Below are 22,641 nucleotides of genomic sequence, written 5' to 3'. Positions count from 1 at the left end.
AGTTGGATGCACACCCACTTAGTTTCTTTTGTTGAGCTTTCATATATTTATAGCTCTAGTGCATCCGTTGCATGGCAACCCCTACTCCTTGCATTGACATCAATTGATGGGCATCTCCCTAGCCCATTGATTAGCCGCGTCGATGTGAGACTTTCTCCTTTTTTGTCTTCTCCACATAACCCCCTTCATTATATTCTATTCCACCCATAGTGCTATATGCATGGCTCACGCTCATGTATTGCGTGAAAGTTGAAAAAAGTTTGAGATTACTAAAGTATGAAACAATTGCTTGGCTTGTCATCCGGGTTGTGCATGATGAGAGCATTCTTGTGTGACGAAAATGGAGCATGACCAAACTCAATGATTTTGTAGGGATGAACTTTCTTTGGCCATGATTATTTTGAGAAGACATGATTGCTTAGTTAGTATGCTTGAAGTATTATTATTTTTATGTCAATATTAAACTTTTATCTTGAATCTTTTGGACCTGAACATTCATGCCACAATAAAGAAAATTACATTTAGAAATATGTTAGGAAGCATTCCACATCAAAAATTCTGTTTTTATCATTTACCTACTCGAGGACGAGCAGGAATTAAGCTTGGGGATGCTTGATATGTCTCCAATGTATCTATAATTTTTGATTGTTCCATGCTATTATATTATCTGTTTTGGATGATAACGGGCTTTATTGTCGGGACCCCGATCCTAAGTCACACCGATCTAGCATGTAACACATCATATCACTTTGCGGCCTCACGCACGGTATTCCCACGGGTGCCACCTTACCTGGCCCGGGACCGTTTGCGCCTTTTGGCTCACGTATATGATAGTGTCGCTAGCATCCATATGACAGAGAACCCGGGCCGACATGACTAGTCGTGAACCCAAGGTGGCACCAACTTACGGGGACAGGCATACATGAATCAACCTCGAGCATGTCGGTCAATAGCGTATGAATCCGGGCCGTAGCACTGGGCTAACAGGACTCCGGGAACCCGGGCTGTAGCAGGCTAGGCAGGACTCCGGATGTCACCCCGTGACATTTCCCCGAAGGGACAGACACAGGAACGAAGTGAATCACATGCCGGCCAGTCAAGTGTTCCGGAGCAGTAGTGCTGGGCTAGCGCTGTAGCGGACTACTATGGCTCATGGAAGCACAAGACTACATTTCCCCATAAGAGAGGCTACCAGGGATAAACAACTAGGTTGTCAGATCCCACACATAGAAATACACGTTACACGTACGCATAACATGCAAGTATGTGCTGTACAACATGGCATCACAACATAACTCAAACTCATATAGATAAAGGCCCAGAAGAGCCACATAGCATTCAATTCAAACAGGGGTCACATGACCCAACATTCAGAGCATACAAACAACGGAAGCATTACATGTCCGAGTACAGACAACTACAAAAGGAAAAGACTAAGAAGCCTGACTAAACACGACCCTCCCAAGGGTACAAAATCGTAGCTGGGATACAAGCTACTCGTCGAAGTCACTAGTGTAACCAACTGCAAAACATAAATAAGCAAACATGAGTATGAAGGTACTCAGCAAGTCTTACATCAGAACTATCTACATATGCAACATTATCAACAAGGGGGGTGGTGGAGTTAACAGCAGCAAGCCAGCTTTGACTCAGTGGCTAACCTATACTACGAGTATCAGAAACTTCTTTGAGGTGAGAAGACGCACACGAGTCCACATATTCACCATATCAATACTCCACTATGGATCCGTTCCCGTCTCCCTACGAGAAGGCCATCCATAGCACTCATGCTTATCTTGCAGATTTTAGAGTATCCACTTCAAGTTGTCTATGTACTACATAAGTCCTCCAAGTTTCCATATCCGAGGAAAACAACTATTCGAATAGATAATGTTAACCCTGCAGGGGTGTACTTCTTCACACACGCTCTAGCCACTTATCGCCCTGTACACGTCATGTACCTCGGCAACCTTCAAGCGGAAGCCGGGCGAGGGTGTCGGCCACGACCTGACTAACCACACAAGTCTCTCGTCCAGGTTTATCGCCTATTCGAGTTCCATCCGCAAGGAGTTCCGGCTGAAGTCTCCAGTACAACCCCAAACGATGTGTGCAGGGTTCCCAAGCCCACCATCCGGGTGCCACTTGGTACACCGTGCCATGGTGGCTAGTCTGTCCCAAGCCTGTCCTGTCGGACACCACCTGGTAGACAAGTAGCACTACCTACAAACGCCAGGAACTAATTGCAACTCCTGGACAGAGATCAAGTGGATTAATAAGCTGAGAGGGGCCGGATAACCAGAACCCAATGTGTGATAACAACTGGACTTGGATAACATACACATAACTCAGTGCTTAGGGACGGTTCCAATGAGACAACCCACCATGTACTCCTACATGGCCTCTCATTGCTACGTTTACCAAAACATGTTCACACACTTAGCCTTTATCGGTAGGACATGTTCACCACTCCGATTCATTCCCGATGAATCAGACCTGACACAACTCTAAGCATAGATGGCATAAAGAAAACAAGCATGGATGAGTAGGCACATCAAGGCTCAAGCAACTCCTACTCATGCTAGTGGGTTTCAACTAGTTACTGTGGCAATGACAGGTCATGCAGAGGAATGGGTTCAACTACCACAGCAGAAAAGTAGCAGTTGAATCGTTATTGTCCTAATGCAGTATAAGGAGAAAGAGCGAGAGAGTGGGATTTATCGAAATGCTCAAGGTGGTTTGCTTGCCTGATAGACGACGAAGGGGCACTGCTCCTCTGACAGGTACTCGGGAACACCTTCCGGAGTGGAACCTATCGAGAAGAAATTGTGCCAGCAATCAATACACAAACAAATGCAACAATATGATGCATGAACATGACATGTGCAAATGCTAGTGTTTGGGCTAATGCAAGATGCTACCAAGTTGGTTGAAGCCCATTTGAATCAAAGATTCAAATGCAATTCAAAATGAAGCATTTAAAATGCCCATATTATGTTTTCACTTATACAGCATGTATAAGTTGGTTTTTCATGCATGGAACTGGCATAAATGGATTCCTTGCATTTTTCTGATATTTTTTCATATATAAATTTTTTCATTCTGAGCTACGGTTGAATTTCTATGAATTTTAGAAGTTTAAGCAATATTCTGGAATTTCCTGAGTTAAAATAATTCCAGAAATCATTTATTGCATCAGCTTGAGGTCAGCACTGTGTCAGCAGGTCAACTGGGTTGACCCAGGCCAAACCTGACCAGTGGGACCCATTGGTCAGTGACTAACTAAACTAACCTAGTTTAATTAGCACTAACCTAGGTTAAACTAATTAGTTTTTAAACCTAAGCTAGACTAATTAACCGGGCGGGGCCCGCATGTCATAGACCCAGGGGAGGTCAAATCCCCTGGTCAACCGGGCAAAACTGCCGGCGGCTCGACGCCGGCAAGACCTGGCGCGGCGGTGCGCTGCGGGTTTTGCCCACAGGGAGCCATTTGGCGCGCGGAGTGCAGCTACGGGATGTGGACGCTCGTCCGCATCCAGCCGTGGTGGTGGCGCGGCCGGGGAGCAGCCGGAGTGGCGCCGGCGACGACGAGTGCGGCGACCGGAGTTCGACCAGGTGCAGGGACGCAGTTGCAGCGCTCGAGAGAGCGAGTTGGAGTGCGGGTTGGGTTCCTGGCGAGGTCTGGAGCACGTGCATGTGCGTAGGAGTGACGAACACGGCCTCTGGCCACGGCGGCGAGGAGCTCAGGCGGCGGCGCAAATCGGTCGCCGACGGAACGGTGGCCAGAGATGGAAATAGAGCAAGGGGAGAGAGAGGATAAGTAGAGGAGCTCACAGCGAGGCTAACGGAGGGCTCGGCAGGCGCGGGGACGGCCGGTGGGCAGCAAATTGACGGCGAGGGTCTCCGGGCACCGAAGTTGAAGAAGACGTCGGGGACGGTGTTGCAGGGCCTCCGGCGAAGCCTGGGTCGGCGTGGAGGTTGAGGACGGCAGCGCAGAGCTAAAGGGCATGTCCAGGGGGCAAGGGGGAGGCAGTGGCCGCAGTGGTGCTTGTCAGCAGCGACGGCAGCGCTTCATCCGTCGCGGGAGAGGGTGACAGAGGAGGAGACGGGGACGAGGGAGAGTGAGAGGGGGTCGGGGAGGCTGCGTGGCGTCTCCAGGGACGTCCAGAGGGAGGCGGCAAGCAGGAGGTGGCCGGGCGTGCGTCGGCCACGCGCTCGGCGTCCTCCTGGCGCGGTGGAGAAGACGACTGGCAGGGCCAGGTGGGCCGCACAGTGCTAGTCCTCAGGTAAGTGGCCCAGGTAAGTGTTTTTCCCTTTTTTGTTTCTTTTTGTATTTCTGAGATTTGTTTTTGACTTAAAATAAATACTAGAACAATTATAAAAATGTTGGGATTCCTTATGACCACTAGTTATAATATACGAGAGGCTCTCACCAAATTCCGACATTTTTGGAGCCTTTAAAATATTTATATTATTTTAAACAGCTCCAATTCAAATACATATGGGTTCATTCAAAAATCCAAAATGTTTAGCAAAAATGTGCATCACCTCTGGTTGTTGTTTCCAACATTTTCCAAAGACCATGAACATTTTTGAAAAGCATTTTGGGTTCATTGAAATTCCATTTTTAATTTGAACCTATTTGAAATTGCTTTGGTGCTAGGGTTTGAAACATCCCCATTTCAATTTCATTTGAAACTTAACATGATGCACAAAGCAAATCTACATCATACCAGAACTAGGGATGTGAGAACTCGCCCCACTCGGAAGAATCTCGTCCCGAGATTCAGGAGTTGGCGGAAATAAAGCGGGGTACTCAAGTCGAAGACGATCTTCTCGCTCCCAAGTAGCTTCTCTCTCGGCATGATGAGACCACTAAACCTTGAGAAACTTGATGTTATGACGTCGAGTGACACGCTCTGCTTGATCCAGAATGCGAATGGGGTAATCTCGATAAGTGAGGTTATCTTGGAGATCAAGCGTTTCGTGGTCCACTCCGCGGATGGGATCCGAGAAGCAACGCCTGAGTTGAGAGACGTGGAAGACATCATGTACTCGAGAAAGATGTGGGGGTAGATCCAATTGGTAGGCAACCTCTCCTCGTTTAGCAAGAATGCGAAAAGGACCGATGTAACGAGGATCCAACTTGCCCTTGATACCGAAACGATGGGTACCCTTCAAAGGAGTAACCCGAAGGTAAGCCTGGTCGTTAACTTCATATGCCACTTCCTTATGATGACAGTCATACTAGCTCTTTTGACGAGATTGGGCTCTTTTCAAATTCTCACGAATGATGTGAACTTGCTCTTCTGCCTCCTGGATCATATCCGGCCCAAAGAATTGTCTTTCACCGGTTTCTGACCAGTTCAAAGGTGTTCGACATCTTTGTCCATAGAGAATCTCAAAAGGAGCTTTCTTAAGACTGGATTGATAGCTATTGTTATAAGCAAACTCGGTGAAAGGAAGACACTTCTCCCAATCCATACCAAATGAGATAACACAAGCTCTAAGCATGTCTTCAAGAATTTGGTTGACCCTTTCCACCTGACCACTTGACTGAGGGTGGAAAGCGGTACTGAAAGAAAGATGGGTTCCCATGGCATTCTAGAAACTTTCCCAGAAATAAGAGGTGAAAAGACTGCCACGGTCTGAATTGATCTCTAGTGGGACACCATGGAGTGACACTATTCGGGAGATATATAAGTCAGCGAGCGGACTAGCAGTGATACTTTCTCGAATGGGTAGGAAGTGAGCCACTTTGGAGAGACGATCAATGACTACGAAGATAGCATTATTTCCTTTCTTGGTCCTGGGAAAGCCGGCGATGAAGTCCATACCAACTTTGTCCCATTTCCACTCGGGAATAGCTAAAGGTTGAAGGGTGCCAGCAGGTCTTTGATGCTCTGCCTTAACGCGACGACAAACATCACAGTTGGCAATATACTGAGCGATTTCTCTCTTCATCCTAGTCCACCAGAACCTCTGGCGTAGGTCCTGATACATCTTGGTACTACCGGGATGAATCGTGAGAGGAGATTCACGGGCCTCCTTAAGGATCAGTTGCTGCATCTGTTGACATTTGGGAACCACCAAATGGTTTCCAAAGTAAACAACACCTCGTTCATCCATAGAGAAACAGCCAGCAACTCCCTTGGAAATATTTTTCTTGATCCGGGAGATTCCTGTATCATGCTTCTGAGCCTCTATGATCTGATCCGTAAGGGTAGGTTTCGCCACCAAGGTAGAAAGGGAACCATGAGGAGCTATGTGAAGGTTAAGCTTACAGAATTCCTCATGGAGGGGTGGTTGACATTGTTGCAACATGAGGCTGTTGCAATAGGATTTACGACTTAGAGCATCAACCATGACATTGGCTTTGCCTACGGTGTAGGTGATTCCTAAGTTGTAATCTGAGATCAACTCCAACCAACGTCTCTGTCTGAGATTCAGATCCGGTTGGGTGAAGATATACTTGAGACTCTGATGGTCAGTGTAGATTTCGCAACGGTTACCAAGAAGGTAATGTCGCCAAGTCTTAAGTGCATAGACTACAGCTGCAAGCTCTAGATCATGTGTAGGATAATTTTCCTCATGGGGATGCAACTGTCGAGATGCATAGGTGATCACATGATGATCCTGCATAAGAATGCAACCTAGTCCTTGACGCGAAGCGTCACAATAGATAACAAAGTCTTTAGTGAAATCTAGTGGCACGAGTATGGGCGCAGAAGTCAGGCGTCTTTTCAGTTCCTGAAAACTGTGCTCACACTGTGGGGTCCACTCAAACCTTTTATCTTTCTTGAGAAGTTCCGTGAGGGGTTTGGACACTTTGGAGAAGTTTTCAACGAAGCGACGACAATAACTGGCTAGACCAAGGAAACTCCTAACTTGTTTGACCGTTTCAGGTGGAGTCCAATCGAGAACGGCTTTAACTCTCTCGGTATTGACAGTAATGCCCTTACCAGAGATCACGTGGCCCAGATAGGTCATTTCTGGCAACCAAAGTTCACACTTGGAGAACTTGGCATAAAGGCGGTACTCTCTGAGTTTTTCTAACACAAGTCTAAGATGTTCGGCATGCTCTTCCTCGTTCTTCGAGTAAATAAGAATATCATCGAGATAAACCACGACGAACTTATCTAAGTACTCCATAAAGATCGTGTTCATCAAGCGGGAGAAAGTAGCTGGAGCATTGGTTAGGCCAAAAGACATCACGGTGTACTCGTATTGACCATAACGAGTGACAAAGGCCGTTTTGGAGATGTCCCCGTTTCTGATTTTGATTTGGTGGTAGCCTAACCTCAAATCCATCTTGGAAAAGACCGAGGATCCAGCGAGCTGATCATACAGGTCATTGCTCCTGGGGAGCGGATACTTGTTCTTTATCGTGACCACATTAACGGGATGATAATCTACAACCATCCGATCCGTACCATCCTTCTTCTTAATGAAGAGGACAGGACAAGCCCAAGGAGAAGAACTGGGACGGATGAAACCCTTTTGCAGGGACTCATCAAGCTATTTCTTAAGCTCGACTAACTCCAAAGGTGCCATCTTGTATGGTCTCCTAGAGATTGGAACAGTTCCTAGGATAAGTTCTATGACAAACTCTACATCTCTGTCAGGTGGAACACCTGGCAGTTCTTCTGGAAAGACATCCGGGAAGTCACGGACTACCGGAATATCTTCAAGGTCTGGAAGAGGGCTGGCATTAAGAGAATAGAGTTGAGGCCTTGCAACTCTAGTGAAGACAGTGACTATTTTGCCAGATGGATGTGTAAGTTGAACAGATCTGGTGTAACAATTGATCTTGGCATGATGAGCTGTCATCCAGTCCATGCCCAAGATGATGTTAATATCTGAAGACTTGAGAGATATCAAAGAAGCAAGGAATACCAGTCTGTCAACAAGGATTTCATTACCATGGCTTACCTTGGAGGTTTGCCATTTGGAACCAGGAGTCTGGATTATTAGTGGAGTTGGCATATCACAAAATGACATGTCGTGCAACCGAGCATAACCTTCGGATATGAAGGAGTGAGATGCTCCAGTATCGAACAGAACTGAAGCTGGGTGACAATTGGCAAGAAGCGTTCCCAGTACGACGTCGGGATCATCTTGAGCTTCTGTAGCTGAGACATGGTGCACACATGCTCGTTCAATGGAGGCTGGCTTGGTACTGATCATCTTGCCTGATGGCTTTTCACGGCCAACAGACCTCTCAGACTAGGGTGGAGTATAACTGGACTGAGGGCAGTCACGTGCGTAGTGTCCTGGTTCTCCGCAGGTGAAGCAAGTTCCTAAGGTAGGACGTGGTCCTACATTGGAAAGTGGTCCACTAATACGCTTGGGTGGAGCACGTTGCTGAGCTGGGTGAGGCACCACATCGGATAGCCTCGGTGCATATCCAGGTGGAAGAGCTGAGTTCAGAATCCAAATCCGTCGCTTCTGAGAGCCAAAGCGGGAGGAAGAACCTAGATCACGGTTGTGCTTACGAGACTCCTCGTAAGTGAGCTGAGCTGTCTCTGCATTAATGGCCTTGTTCACAAGAGCCTGGAAAGTATCACAATGATGCAGGTGGAGATCACGACGCAACTTAGGGTTGAGACCCTTCCGGAACCTAGCCCGCTTTTTAGCTTCCGTGGACACTTCTTCTGTAGCATAGCGGGCGAGGTTTCCAAACTCCCTACCATAAGCATCAACAGGCAGCTTACCTTGGGTAAAACTACATAAATCTTCCCTCTTGCGGTCAATGAGAGCCTGAGGAATGTGGTGCTCATGAAAAGCCTCGGTGAAATCCCTCCAGGTAGGAATCTGACCAGCTGGAAGCATAGCCTCATAGCTCTGCCACCAAATACTAGCAGGACCTTCCAGGTGATAGGTAGCATAGGTGACCTTGTCACCTTTAGCTACGTTCGTAGAATGCAACTGGTGAGTGATGCTCTGGAGCCAGTCATCTGCATCGAGTGGCTCAATGGAATGATGGAAGGTGGGTGGTTTCAGACCAATGAAGTCGGTGATGGAAACCAACTTCTTACACTGATGTGCGGTGTTCTGCTCAATCTGTGCTAGCAAGCGGTTAGTTTCATGCTTGTTCCTCTCAGATGCTAGCAAGAACTCTGCCATCAAAGGCTGGTCATGAGGATCCTCATCCCTACCATCTCCGTGGTTCTTGCTATGAGCAACTAAACCTCGGTTAGCAGACGACATCCTGGCACAGAAACCAAGGAAACAAGGATGGAATTAGCATCGACATGAGGATGCGGAATGTAATGCAAAAGCATTGGAAACTCTTGAAATCCTAGGACAATTTCAGCAGCATAACGGCTGTAAATGCTCAAAAGGATTTTGAGACATTCATCAAAGGAATAGGATAATCACTTAGCATCATAATATCAAGGTTCTGGGTCAAACTGATGACACACGGAAGTAGTAGAACTGTACGGAGACACAACCCAACAATCCTAAGACTTTACGGTTTAGTAACACGTCATCCTGAGATATAGAGGAGAAGCCTAGGCCTTAACCCTCGTAGAAGAGAAGAGGCTGACTCAGAAAGAATGACATGAGGTAAAGGAGTAAAAAGAGCCTTACGTTCCCTTCCACAATCAATTCCCTTATATAACTAAAGCATTTCTAGACTCAACTTTGACCAGTTTGGCTTGGTAATCCTACAGTCAGTCAGGCTCTGATACCAACACTGTCGGGACCCCGATCCCAAGTCACACCGATCTAGCATGTAACACATCATATCACTTTGCGGCCTCACGCACGGTATTCCCACGGGTGCCACCTTACCTGGCCCAGGACCGTTTGCGCCTTTCGGCTCACGTATATGATAGTGTTGCTAGCATCCATATGACAGAGAACCCGGGCCAACATGACTAGTCGTGAACCCAAGGTGGCACCAACTTACGGGGACATGCATACATGAATCAACCTCGAGCATGTCGGTCAACAGCGTATGAATCCGGGCTGTAGCACTGGGCTAACAGGACTCCGGGAACCTGGGCTGTAGCAGGCTAGGCAGGACTCCGGATGTCACCGCGTGACATTTCCCCGAAGGGACAGACACATGAACGAAGTGAATCACATGCCGGCCAGTCAAGTGTTCCGGAGCAGTAGTGCTGGGCTAGCAGGACTCCGGTGAACCGGGCTGTAGTAGACTACTATGGCTCATGGAAGCACATGACTACATTTCCCCATAAGAGAGGCTACCAGGGATAAACAACTAGGTTGTCGGATCCCACACATAGCAATACACGTTACACGTACGCATAACATGCAAGTATGTGCTGTACAACATGGCATCACAACATAACTCAAACTCATATAGATAAAGGCCCAGAAGAGCCACATAGCATTCAATTCAAACCGGGGTCAAATGACCCAACATTCAGAGCATACAAACAACGGAAGCATTACATGTCTGAGTACAGACAACTACAAAAGGAAAAGACTAAGAAGCCTGACTAAACACAACCCTCCCAAGGGTACAAAATCGTAGCTGGGATACAAGCTACTCGTCGAAGTCACTAGTGTAACTAACTGCAAAACATAAATAAGCAAACGTGAGTACGAAGGTACTCAGCAAGTCTTACATCAGAACTATCTACATATGCAACATTATCAACAAGGGGGGTGGTGGAGTTAACAGCAGCAAGCCAGCTTTGACTCAATGGCTAACCTATACTATGAGTATCAGAAACTTCTTTGAGGTGAGAAGACGCACACGAGTCCACATATTCACCATATCAATACTCCACTATGGACCCGTTCCCGTCTCCCTACGAGAAGGCCATCCATAGCACTCATGCTTATCTTGCGGATTTTAGAGTATCCACTTCAAGCTGTCTATGTACTACATAAGTCCTCCAAGTTTCCATATCCGAGGAAAACGGCTATTCAAATAGATAATGTTAACCCTGTAGGGGTGTACTTCTTCACACACGCTCTCGCCACTTATCGCCCTGTACACGTCATGTACCTCGGCAACCTTCAAGCGGAAGCCGGGCGAGGGTGTCAGCCACGACCTGACTAACCACACAAGTCTCTCGTCCAGGTTTATCGCCTATTCGAGTTCCATCCGCAAGGAGTTCCAGCCGAAGTCTCTAGTACGGCCACAAACGATGTGTGCAGGGTTCCCAAGCCCACCATCCGGGTGCCACTTGGTACACCATGCCACGGTGCCTAGTCTGTCCCAAGCCCGTCCAGTCGGACACCACCTGGTAGACAAGTAGCACTACCTACAAACGCGAGAAACTAGTTGCAACTCCTGGACAGAGATCAAGTGGATTAATAAGCCGAGAGGGGCCGGATAACCGGAACCCAATGTGTGGTAGTAACTGGACTTGGATAACATACACAGAACTCAGTGCTTAGGGACGGTTCCAATGAGACAACCCACCCTGTACTCCTACATGGCCTCTCATCACTACCTTTACCAAAACGTGTTCACACACTTAGCCTTTATCTGTAGGACATGTTCACCACTCCGATTCATTCCCGATGAATCAGACCTGACACAACTCTAAGCATAGTTGGCATAATGAAAACAAGCATGGATGAGTAGGCACATCAAGGCTCAAGCAACTCCTACTCATGCTAGTGGGTTTCAACTAGTTACTATGGCAATGACAGGTCATGTAGAGGAATGGGTTCAACTACCGCAGCAGAAAAGTAGCATCTGAATCGTTGTTGTCCTAATGCAGTATAAGGAGCAAGAGCGAGAGAGTGGGATTTATCAAAATGCTCAAGGGGGTTTGCTTGCCTGATAGACAACGAAGGGGCACTGCTCCTCTGACAGGTACTCGGGAACACCTTCCGGAGTGGAACCTATCAAGAAGAAACGGTGCCGACAATCAATACACAAACAAATGCAACAATATGATGCATGAACATGACATGTGCAAATGCTAGTGTTTGGGCTAATGCAAGATGCTACCAAGTTGGTTGAAGCCCATTTGAATCAAAGATTCAAATGCAATTCAAAATGAAGCATTTAAAATGCCAATATTATGTTTTCACTTATACAACATGTATAAGTTGGTTTTTCATGCATGGAACTGGCATAAATGGATTCCTTGCATTTTTCTGATAATTTTTCATATATAAATTATTTCATTCTTAGCTACGGTTGAACTTCTATGAATTTTAGAAGTTTAAGCAATATTCTGGAATTTCCTGAGTTAAAATAATTCCAGAAATCATTTATTGCGTTAGCTTGAGGTCAGCACTGCGTCAGCAGGTCAACTGGGTTGACCCAGGTCAAACCTGACCAGTGGGACCCACTGGTCAGTGACTAACTAAACTAACCTAGTTTAATTAGCACTAACCTAGGTTAAACTAATTAGTTTTTAAACCTAAGGTAGACTAATTAGCGGCCGGGGCCCGCATGTCATAGACCGAGGGGAGGTCAAATCCCCTGGTCAACCAGGCAAAACTGCCGGCGGCTCGATGTCGGCGAGGCCAGGCGCGGTGGTGCGCTGCGGGTTTTGCCCACAGGGAGCCATTTGGCGCGCGGAGTGCAGCTACGGGATGCGGACGAGTGCGGCGGCCGGAGTTCGACCAGGTGCGGGGACGCAGTTGCAGCGCTCGAGAGAGCGAGTTGGGGTGCGGGTTGGGTTCCTGGTGAGGTCTGGAGCACGTCCATGTGCGTAGGAGCGACGAACACGGCCTCTGGCCACGGCGGCGAGGAGCTCAGGCGGTGGCGCGAATCGGTCGCCGACGGAATGGTGGCCAGAGAGGGAAATAGAGCACGGGGAGAGATGGGATAAGCAGAGGAGCTCACAGCGAGGCTAACGGAGGGCTCGGCAGGCGCGGGGACGGCCGGTGGGCAGCAAATCGACGACGAGGGTCTCCGGGCACCAAAGTTGAAGAAGACGTCGGGGACGGCGTTGCAGGGCCTCCGGCGAAGCCTGGGTCGGCGTGGAGGTTGAGGACGGCAGCGCGGAGCTAAAGGGCATGTCCAGGGGGCGAGGGGGAGGCAGTGGCCGCGGTGGTGCTTGTCGGCGGCAACGGCAGCGCTTCGGCCCTCGCAGGAGAGGGTGAAAGAGGAGACGGGGACGAGGGAGAGTGAGATGGGGTCGGGGAGGCTGCGTGGCGCCTCCAGGGACGTCTAGAGGGAGGCGGCAAGCAGGAGGTGGCCGGGCGTGCGCCGGCGTGCGTCGGCCACGCGCTCGGCGTCCTCCTGGCGCGGTGGAGAAGACGACTGGCAGGGCCAGCTGGCTGGGCCGCAAAGTGCCAGGCCTCAGGTAAGTGGCCCAGGTAAGTGTTTTTCCCTTTTTTGTTTCTTTTTCTATTTCTGACCTTTTTTGGCTTAAAATAAATACTAGAACAATTCTAAAAATGTTGGGATTCCTTATGACCACTAGTTATAATATACCAAAGGCCCTCACCAAATTCCAACATTTTTGGAGCCTTTAAAATATTTATATTATTTTAAACAGCTCCAATTCAAATACATATGGGTTCATTCAAAAATCCAAAATGTTTAGCAAAAATGTGCATCACCTCTGGTTGTTGTTTCCAACATTTTCCAAAGACCATGAACATTTTTGAAAAGTATTTTGGGTTCATTGAAATTCCATTTTTAATTTGAACCTATTTGAAATTGCTTTGGTGCTAGGGTTTGAAACATCCCCATTTCAATTTCATTTGAAACTTAACATGATGCACAAAGCAAACCTACATCATACCAAAACTAGGGATGTGACATTTATTTTACACTTTTATATTATTTTTGGGACTAACCTATTAACCGGAGGCCCAGCGCAAATTGCTGTTTTTTTGCCTATTTCAGTGTTTCGCAGAAAGGGAATATCAAACGGAGTCGAAACAGAATGAAACCTCCAGGAGCGTGAATTTAGGAACAAACGTGATCTAGAGGACTTGGAGTGGACGTCAAGCAATCAACGAGGAGGCCACGAGGTAGGGGGCGCGCCTACCCCCTGGGCGCGTCCTCCACCCTCGTGGGCCCCTCGTTGCTCCACCGACCTACTTGTTCCTCCTATATATATATTCATATACCCCGCAAACATCCAGGAGGACCACGAAAACCTAATTCCACCGCTGCAACCTTCTATACCCAAGAGATCCCATCTTGGGGCCTTTTCTAGAGCTCCGCCGGAGGGGGCATTGATCACAGAGGGCCTCTACATCAACTCCATGGCCTCTCTGGTGATGTGTGAGTAGTTTACCTCAGACCTTCGGGTCCATAGCTAGTAGCTAGATGGCTTCTTCTCTCTCTTTGGATCTCAATACAAAGTTCTCCTCGATTCTCTTGGAGATCTATTCGATGTAATCTTCTTTTGCGGTGTGTTTGTCGAGCTCCGATGAATTGTGGGTTTATGATCAAGTTTATCTATGAACAATATTTGAATATTCTCTGAATTCTTTTATGTATGATTGGTTTATCTTTGCAATTCTCTTTGAATTATCAGTTTGGTTTGGCCTACTAGATTGATCTTTCTTGCAATGGGAGAAGTGCTTAGCTTTGGGTTCAATCTTGCGGTGCTCGATCCCAGTGACAGAAAGGGAACCGACACGTATTGTATTGTTGCCATCGAGGCTAAACAGATGGGGTTTATATCATATTGCATGACTTTATCCCTCTACATCATGTCATCTTGCTTAAGGCGTTACTCTGTTCTTATGAACTTAATACTCTAGATGCATGCTGGATAGCGGTCAATGTGTGGAGTAATAGTAGTAGATGCAGAATCCTTTCGGTCTACTTGTCACGGATGTGATGCCTATATACATGATCATACCAAGATATTCTCATAATTATTCACTTTTCTATCAATTGCTCGACAGTAATTTGTTCACCCACCGTAATACTTATGCTATCTTGAGAGAAGCCACTAGTGAAACCTATGGCCCCTAGGTCTATTTTCCATCATACAAGTTTCCAATCTATTTTATTTTGCAATCTTTAATTTCAACCTATATCATAAATGTGACGCCCCCGATTAAATCGTACACTAATCATACACGCAAACGTGTACGATCAAGATCAGGGACTCACGAGAAGATATCACAACACAACTCTACAAATAAAATAAGTCATACAAGCATCATATTACAAGCCAGGGGCCTCGAGGGCTCGAATACAAGAGCTCGATCATAGACGAGTCAGCGGAAGCAACAATATCTGAGTACAGACATAAGTTAAACAAGTTTGCCTTAAGAAGGCTAGCACAAACTGGGAAACATATCGAAAGAGGCGCAGGCCTCCTGCCTGGAATCCTCCTAAACTACTCCTGGTCGTCGTCAGCGGGCTGCACGTAGTAGTAGGCACCTCCCAAGTAGTAGTAGTCATCGATGGTGGCATCTGGCTCCTGGGCTCCAACGTCTGGTCGCAGCAACCGGGTAAAGGAAGGGGGGAAAGGGGGAGTAAAGCAACCGTGAGTACTCATCCAAAGTAATCGCAAGCAAGGAGCTACACTACATATGTATGCATTGGTATCAAATGGAAAAGGGGGTATCATATGTGGGCTGAACTGCAGAATGCCGGAATAAGAGGGGGATAGCTAGTCCTTTCGAAGACTACGCTTCTAGTAACCTCCATCTTGCAGCAGGAGGAGAGAGTAGAAGGTAAGTTCACCAAGTAACATCGCATAGCATAATCCTAACCGATGATCCTCCCCTCGTCGCCCTGTGAGAGAGAGACCACCGGTTGTATCTGGCACTTGGAAGGGTGTGTTTTATTACGTATCCGGTTCTAGTTGTCATAAGGTCAAGGTACAACTCCGGGTCGTCCTTTTACCGAGGGACACGGCTATTCGAATAGATCAACTTCCCTACAGGGGTGCACCACATTTCCCAACACGCTTGATCCCCTTTGTTCGGACACACCTTCTTGGGTCATGCCCGGTCTCGGACGATCAACATGTCGCAGCCCAACCTAGGTACAACAGAGAGGTCAGCACGCCGGTCTAAATCCTATGGCGCAGGGGTCTGGGCCCATCGCCTATTGCACACCTGCACGTTGCGTACGCAGCCGGAGAGCAGACCTAGCAACCTCCATTACAAAGGAAGTTGCGTTACGCGGTCCAACCCGGCACGCGCCACTCAATCACTGACGTCACGAAGGCTTCGGCTGATACCACGACGTCGAGTGCCCATAATTGTCCCTGCGTAGATGGTTAGTGCGTATAGGCCAGTGGCCAGACTCAGATCAAATACCAAGATCTCGTTAAGCGTGTTATTTTGAAATAACCGCGGACGCCGACCAAGGCCAGGCCCACCTCTCTCCTAGGTGGTCTCAACCTGCCCTATTACTCCACCACAAAGTAACAGTCAGGGGCCTTCGGGAACTCAGGCCCACCTCTACCGGGATGGAGCCACCTGCCCCTTCAGCCCCCAACATCGGAATCACTCGCGGGTACTCCTATGAGCCGACCCGACTTTAACCACCACCTGTATAGCATGTATATATATGTATAAGTATATACCCGTGATCACCTCCCGAGTGACCATGGCCCGATTGTATAGCATGGCAGACGGACAAGAATGTAGGGCCACTGATGATAAACTAGCATCCTATACTAAGCATTAGGATTGCAGGTAAAGGTAATAACAGTAGTAGCAAGGACGGGCTATGCATCAGGATAGGATTAACGGAAAGCAGTAACATGCTACACTACTCTAATGCAAGCAGTATAGAGAAGAGTAGGCGATATCTGGTGATCAAGGGGGGGGGGGCTTGCCTGGTTGCTCTGGCAAGAGAGAGGGGTCGTCAACACCGTAGTCGTACTGGGTAGCAGCGGCGTCGGTCTCGGTGTCTAGCGAGAGAAGAGGGGTAAGAAACAATAAATATAATGCAAACAAATGCATGATGATGCATGACATGACAAAGCGTGGTGCTAGGTGTGCCCTAACGCGGTACGAGACGGTACCGGTGAAGGGGGAAACATACGGGAAAGTATTCCTGGTGTTTCGCGTTTTCGGACAGATGAATCGGAGGGGAAAAGTTGCGTGTTTGCTATGCTAGGGATGCGTGGAGGACGAACGGGCTGCGTATCCGGATTCGTCTCATCGTTTTGAGCAACTTTCATGTTGAAAATAATTTAATCCGAGTTACGGATTAAAAGATATGATTTTCTAAAGAATTTATTAATTTCTGTAATTTAATTAATTATTTAATTTAATTCAAAATTGGATTTATGACATCAACATGATGTCATGCTGACGTTAGCAGTCAACAGGGGTTGACTGGGTCAAACTGACGCGTGGGTCCAGTGGGACCCACCTGTCATACTCTATTAGGTTAATTAGGGTTTAGTTAATTGATTAGGTTAATCTAATCAGAATTAATTAGTTTAATTAACTGTTTAGTTTAATTAATCAAGATTAATTAAGTTAATTAATTAATTTATTATTCATTTTAAAACCCTTTTTTTAAACATTCTGGGCATGGGGGCCCACTGTCATAGGCCCCAGGGGGGCTTGCGGGTTACGGGCGGTAGCGGGCGTCGGGCGCCGCCCGTGTGGCTCAACGGGTGCCCGCCCGCTGCCACAGGCGCGGCCAACGGGGGGAAGGCACGGCGAGGCTGGGGCGCGCGCTCGCCGGCGAGCGGTGTCGACGCATGGGGGTTCAGCGGCGGAGCAGAGGCTGGCGCAAGAGGAGGGGCGAGCCGCGGAGGTGCGGGGCGGAGCCGGGGCGACTCGGCATCAGGTGGAGGCGGGGGGGGGGGGGGCATCGGGGCAACATTGCAACCATGGGGCGCCGTCGTGGGCGAGGTCGGCCGGCCACAGTGGCCGAGCACGGCAGTGGGCAGGGGCGGGCGAGGCGCTGGGCGTAGCCAGCGGCGGGCTGCACATGGCCAGGGGCGGGATGGAGCGGGAGCAGATGGCGAGGCGCGCGGAGGCGGAGCAGCGGGCTCGGCAAGGCTGCGGGGAGCACGACGGGGCAGCAGGCGGTGCGCGCGCGTGCGTGCGTCGGGGCCGCGCAAGGTCAGGGGAGGAGTGGAGGCCGGCGAGGCCGCAGCAGAGCAGGGGAAGGGGATGCGGTGCGCGGGCGGCGCACGGGGCAAGGGCGGCAGGAGTGTGCGGGGCGTGGGGTGAGCGCATGCGGGGGAGCGGGGGCGCGGTGAGCGGACGCTAGGCGAGGCCGTGGCCGGTGCGGGCGCGGCGTTGCGAGCCGCGGTGAGCGGCCAGTGTAGGGAGGCGGATCGCGGCGAGGGAGGCGCGGGTGGTGGCCGCGTCGGGCGCTGGCGCGCGCCTGCGCGGGACGAGGCCGCGGCAAGTGAAGCGGCAGAGCGAGGCGAGGTATGGGCGTGCGCGCGCGAGGGGGGGGGGCACGCCGGGCGGGACGGGGCGCGGCGATGCAGGGACGAGCGAGAGACTAGGAGAGGGGGGGCTCATGAGGGGAAGTAGGGAGCGGGGCAGTGGGGCGTGAGGAGGGCGATGGGGACGTCGACGTCGACGCAGAAGCAGGCCGGCGAGGAGGAGGCGTCGGCGAGGTCGAGGACGAGGCGGCAGCGTCGGTGGTCTCCTCCCTCGATCCCGATCCAGTCGGGGGGAGAGGGGGGGAGATATTTTGGAGAGTGGGGGGAGTGTCGGTGGGTTGTGGGGGAGAGTGGGGGGATAAGGGCGCGACGGGGTGGGCCGGCCGAATCGGTTGTGGCCTGATGGGCCGAAGCCCAAGGGGCCGGGGGGGCTTTCTCCTCTTTTTTGTTTTCTGTTTGTTTTTCCCTTTTGCATTTTCTTTCTTTTATTTATTTTCCTTCTGTTTTATTTCATTTTAAGTCATTTAGGCATTTTATAAAAATGTGTTTTCTTTACGATAATTACCCTAGCAATATTTGTCATACACCGAACATTTTTGTTTAATATTTTGAAAAGTTTTGTCATTTAACTTATTTAGAATTTAAATTTGAAACGGTTTCGAATCATTGCGAGGTTAGCAACAGTAACCGAGGTGTCATGGCATGATTAGTGTGGGATTACTGTAGCATGATCATCCGGGCGTTACAAATCTCCTCCACTACAAGAAATCTCGTCCCGAGATTTAGGAGGTAGAAGGAAGCAGTGCGGGGTATTCATCACGCAGGCGGTCCTCGCGTTCCCAAGTGGCTTCGTCTTCAGAGTGATTCTACCACTGGACTTTGAGGAACTTGATCGCCTTCTGACTTGTGCGGCGTTCAGCTTGGTCGAGAATGCGGACCGGATGCTCTTTATAGGAGAGGTCCTGTTGCAATTCGAGCACTTCATGATCCACTACTCGGATTGGATCCTTGAAGCAACGACGGAGTTGTGACACGTGGAACACATCGTGAACCTAGAAAGGTTTGGCAGAAGCTCCAGTTGATATGCCACTTTTCCACGCCTTTCCAGAATAGTGAATGGGCCAATATAGCGAGGAGCTAGCTTGACCTTGATCCCGAATCGGTGAGCACCATTCATTGGTGTAACTCGAAGATAAGCCTTTTCGCCAGGTTGATAGACCATGTCTTTGTGATGACGGTCATACTGACTTTTCTGACGTGACTGAGCAGTCTTGAGATTCCCGCGAATAATGCGAACTTGTTCTTCGGCCTGTTGGATAATATCCGGACCGAAGAGTGGACGTTCCCCAGTTTCTGACCAGTTCAGAGGGGTTCGACACTTTCGTCCATATAGCACTTCGAAGGGGGACATCTTCAGACTAGCTTGATAGCTATTATTATAAGAGAACTCGGCATATGGAAGAGATTCCTCCCATTTCTTGTCGAAGGAAATTACACAAGCTCGAAGCATGTCTTCGAGAACTTGGTTGACACGTTCAACCCGCCCTTGCGACTGAGGATGAAACGCTGTACTGAATGACAGGTGAGTTCCCATAGCTTCTTGGAAAATTGCCCAAAATCTTGAAGTGAATAAGCTGCCACGGTCTGAACTGATAACCAGTGGGATACCGTGAAGTGAAACAATTCTGGACATGTAGAGAGTAGCAAGATGACTAGCAGTGATTGTCTCTTTGACCGCCAGAAAATGTGCAACTTTAGAGAGCCGGTCAATGACGACAAGAATAGCATCATTACCTTTCTACGATTTTGGAAATCCAGTGACGAATTCCATTTCAACATGGTCCCATTTCCATTCAGGAATAGAGATAGGTTGCAGAGTTCCAGCAGGCCTTTGATGCTCTGCTTTGATACGGCGGCAAACGTCACACTCAGCAACATAACAAGCAATGTCCCGCTTTATATTAGACGACCATAATCTTTGACGAATATCCTGGTACATCTTTGTACTACCAGGATGGATGGACAGAGGCGTATCATGAGCTTATTTCATAACCCTTTTAGTCTTATCCAGGTTTTTCTTCGAACATGGTACCACTAGGCGGCCTTTGAAGTACAAGGCGCCATCATCGGCAATAGTGAAGAATGAGGGCTTTCCTTCTGCTAGATGGCGTTTAATCTTATGGACTTTAGAGTCATAACCTTGAATAGTCTTTATACCAGCTACGAGATCTGGTACGACAGCCAGGGTATTTAGAGAACCCTTAGTAACAACAAGAAGATTCATCTTGCGGAACTCCGGGGGAGGGGGAGCGAGTGCTCCAGGAGGAACAATATGAAGGTTCAGCTTTCTAAATTCTTCGACAAGCGAGGACTGAACTTTGTGAACCTGGAGGTGATTGCAGTAAGACTTGCGGCTCAAGGCATCAGCCATTACATTAGCCTTGCCGGGGGTATAGGATATACCCACGTCAAAGTCTGCAACAGTCTCCATCCATCTCTGCTGACGGAGGTTCAGATCTGGCTGAGTAAACAGATACTTCAGACTTTGGTGGCCGGTGAAGATTTTGCAACGATTACCGAGAAGGTAATGTCGCCACTTCTTTAGTGCATGAATGACAGCAGCAAGATCGAGGTCGTGAACTGGGTAGTTTTCTTCGTGAGGGCGCAGTTGACGAGAGGCATAAGCAATCACTCTGCGCTCTTGCATTAGGACACAGCCTAATCCTTGACGGGAAGCGTCGCAGTAAATGACGAAGTCCTTCTTAGTATCAGGTGGAGCAAGCACTGGGGCAGAAGTCAACTTGTCTTTGAGCGCCTGGAAACTTTCCTGACACTTGTCTGTCCATTTGAACTTGACACCCTTATGCAACAGATTAGTCAGAGGCCTGGCAATCTTGGGGAAGTTCTCGACAAATCAACGGCAATAGCTGGCGAGACCGAGAAAACTTCGGACTTGCTTGACATTCTTCGGAGGAGTCCAATCGAGAATAGCCTGAACTCGTTCAGGGTTGGCAATACCATCCTTGGAGATGACATGCCCGAGATAGGTTACTTCGGGGAGCCAGAATTCACACTTGGAATACTTAGCATACAGTTGATGCTCTCGAAGCTTTTCCAGCGCAAGACGAAGATGTCCAGCATGTTCTTCTTTGTTCTTGGAAAATACCAGGATATCATCCAGATAAACCACGACGAACTTGTCGAGGTAATCCATGAATATATAATTCATCAGGCGAGAGAAAGTGGCAGGAGCATTCGTTAAACCGAATGACATGACGGTGTACTTGTAAGACCCATACCGAGTCACGAAGGCGGTTTTTGGGATATCCTCTTCACGAACACGGATCTGGTGGTAACCCAACCTCAAGTCGAGTTTGGAGAACACTGATGAGCCAGCCAGTTGATCATAAAGATCATTGATCCGAGGAAGAGGGTATTTATTCTGAATGGTAGCTTGGTTTATAGGACGGTAGTCTTGGATTAATTGGTTTGTCCCATCCTTCTTTTTAACAAAGAGAGAAGGTGCTCCCCAAGGAGAGCAACTAGGGCGAATGAAACCTTTGACAAGAGATTTTTCGATTTCCTCCTTAAGCTCAATGAGTTCATGTGGCGGCATCTTGTAGGGTCGTTTGGCTATAGGGGTGGTGCCGGGTTTCAAGTCGATGATAAATTCGACAACCCTAGCAGGGGGAATCCCTGGAAGTTCTTCTGGGAAGATGTCTTGGAATTCACGAACGACGGGAATGTTTTCAATGCCCTTGAGTGGTGCAGCGTTCAATGCATTCAAGGCATAAAGCCGTGCCTCGGCGTTCTGAACAAGATGAGCTTGGTAAGCAGTTATTTCATCAGAAGGGTGTAGCAGATGGACGACCTTAGTGGCGCAAACTATAGAAGCAGTATGCGCTTTCAACCAATCCATCCCCAGAATGAGGTCGATGTTAGACGACTTCAGGATAATGGGAGAGGCATAGAATTCCAGCCCTTCAATTTCCACGGGGACGTCGATGCCAACCAGTGAGGTTTGACATTGTCCCACGGTTTTTTTACCAATACCAAAGTGTTCATCTCCTCACATTTAACGTCATGCTTGTATGCAAAATCTTCTGACATGAATGAATGCAATGCTCCTGAATCGAATAAAATAGATGCAGGTACTGAATTTACGAGGAGTGTACCATCACGGTAGCAGGCTGGTCTAGAACTTCATTGAGATCAACGTGGTTGGCATGAACACGACCATAAGACTTGGCATTGTTGTTGTGAGGCTGGTTGCTTCCACGGCCAGCTGTGGGAAGGGCCAGTTGATTCTGGTTCTGATTCTAATAGCAGTTCCTGGCAAGGTGACCAGGTTGGCCACACTTGTAGCACATACCATTATTGGGAGTGGGGACAGGAGCTTGTGGTGGTGGAG

This window comes from Triticum urartu, chromosome 1A (genome assembly GCF_056163025.1).
Source record: "Triticum urartu cultivar PI428250 chromosome 1A, HENAU_Tu73, whole genome shotgun sequence".
In the NCBI taxonomy this organism is placed as follows: Eukaryota; Viridiplantae; Streptophyta; class Magnoliopsida; order Poales; family Poaceae; genus Triticum; species Triticum urartu.
The sequence above is the reverse complement of the archived record's forward strand: the minus strand, read 5'-3'. Positions refer to the sequence as shown.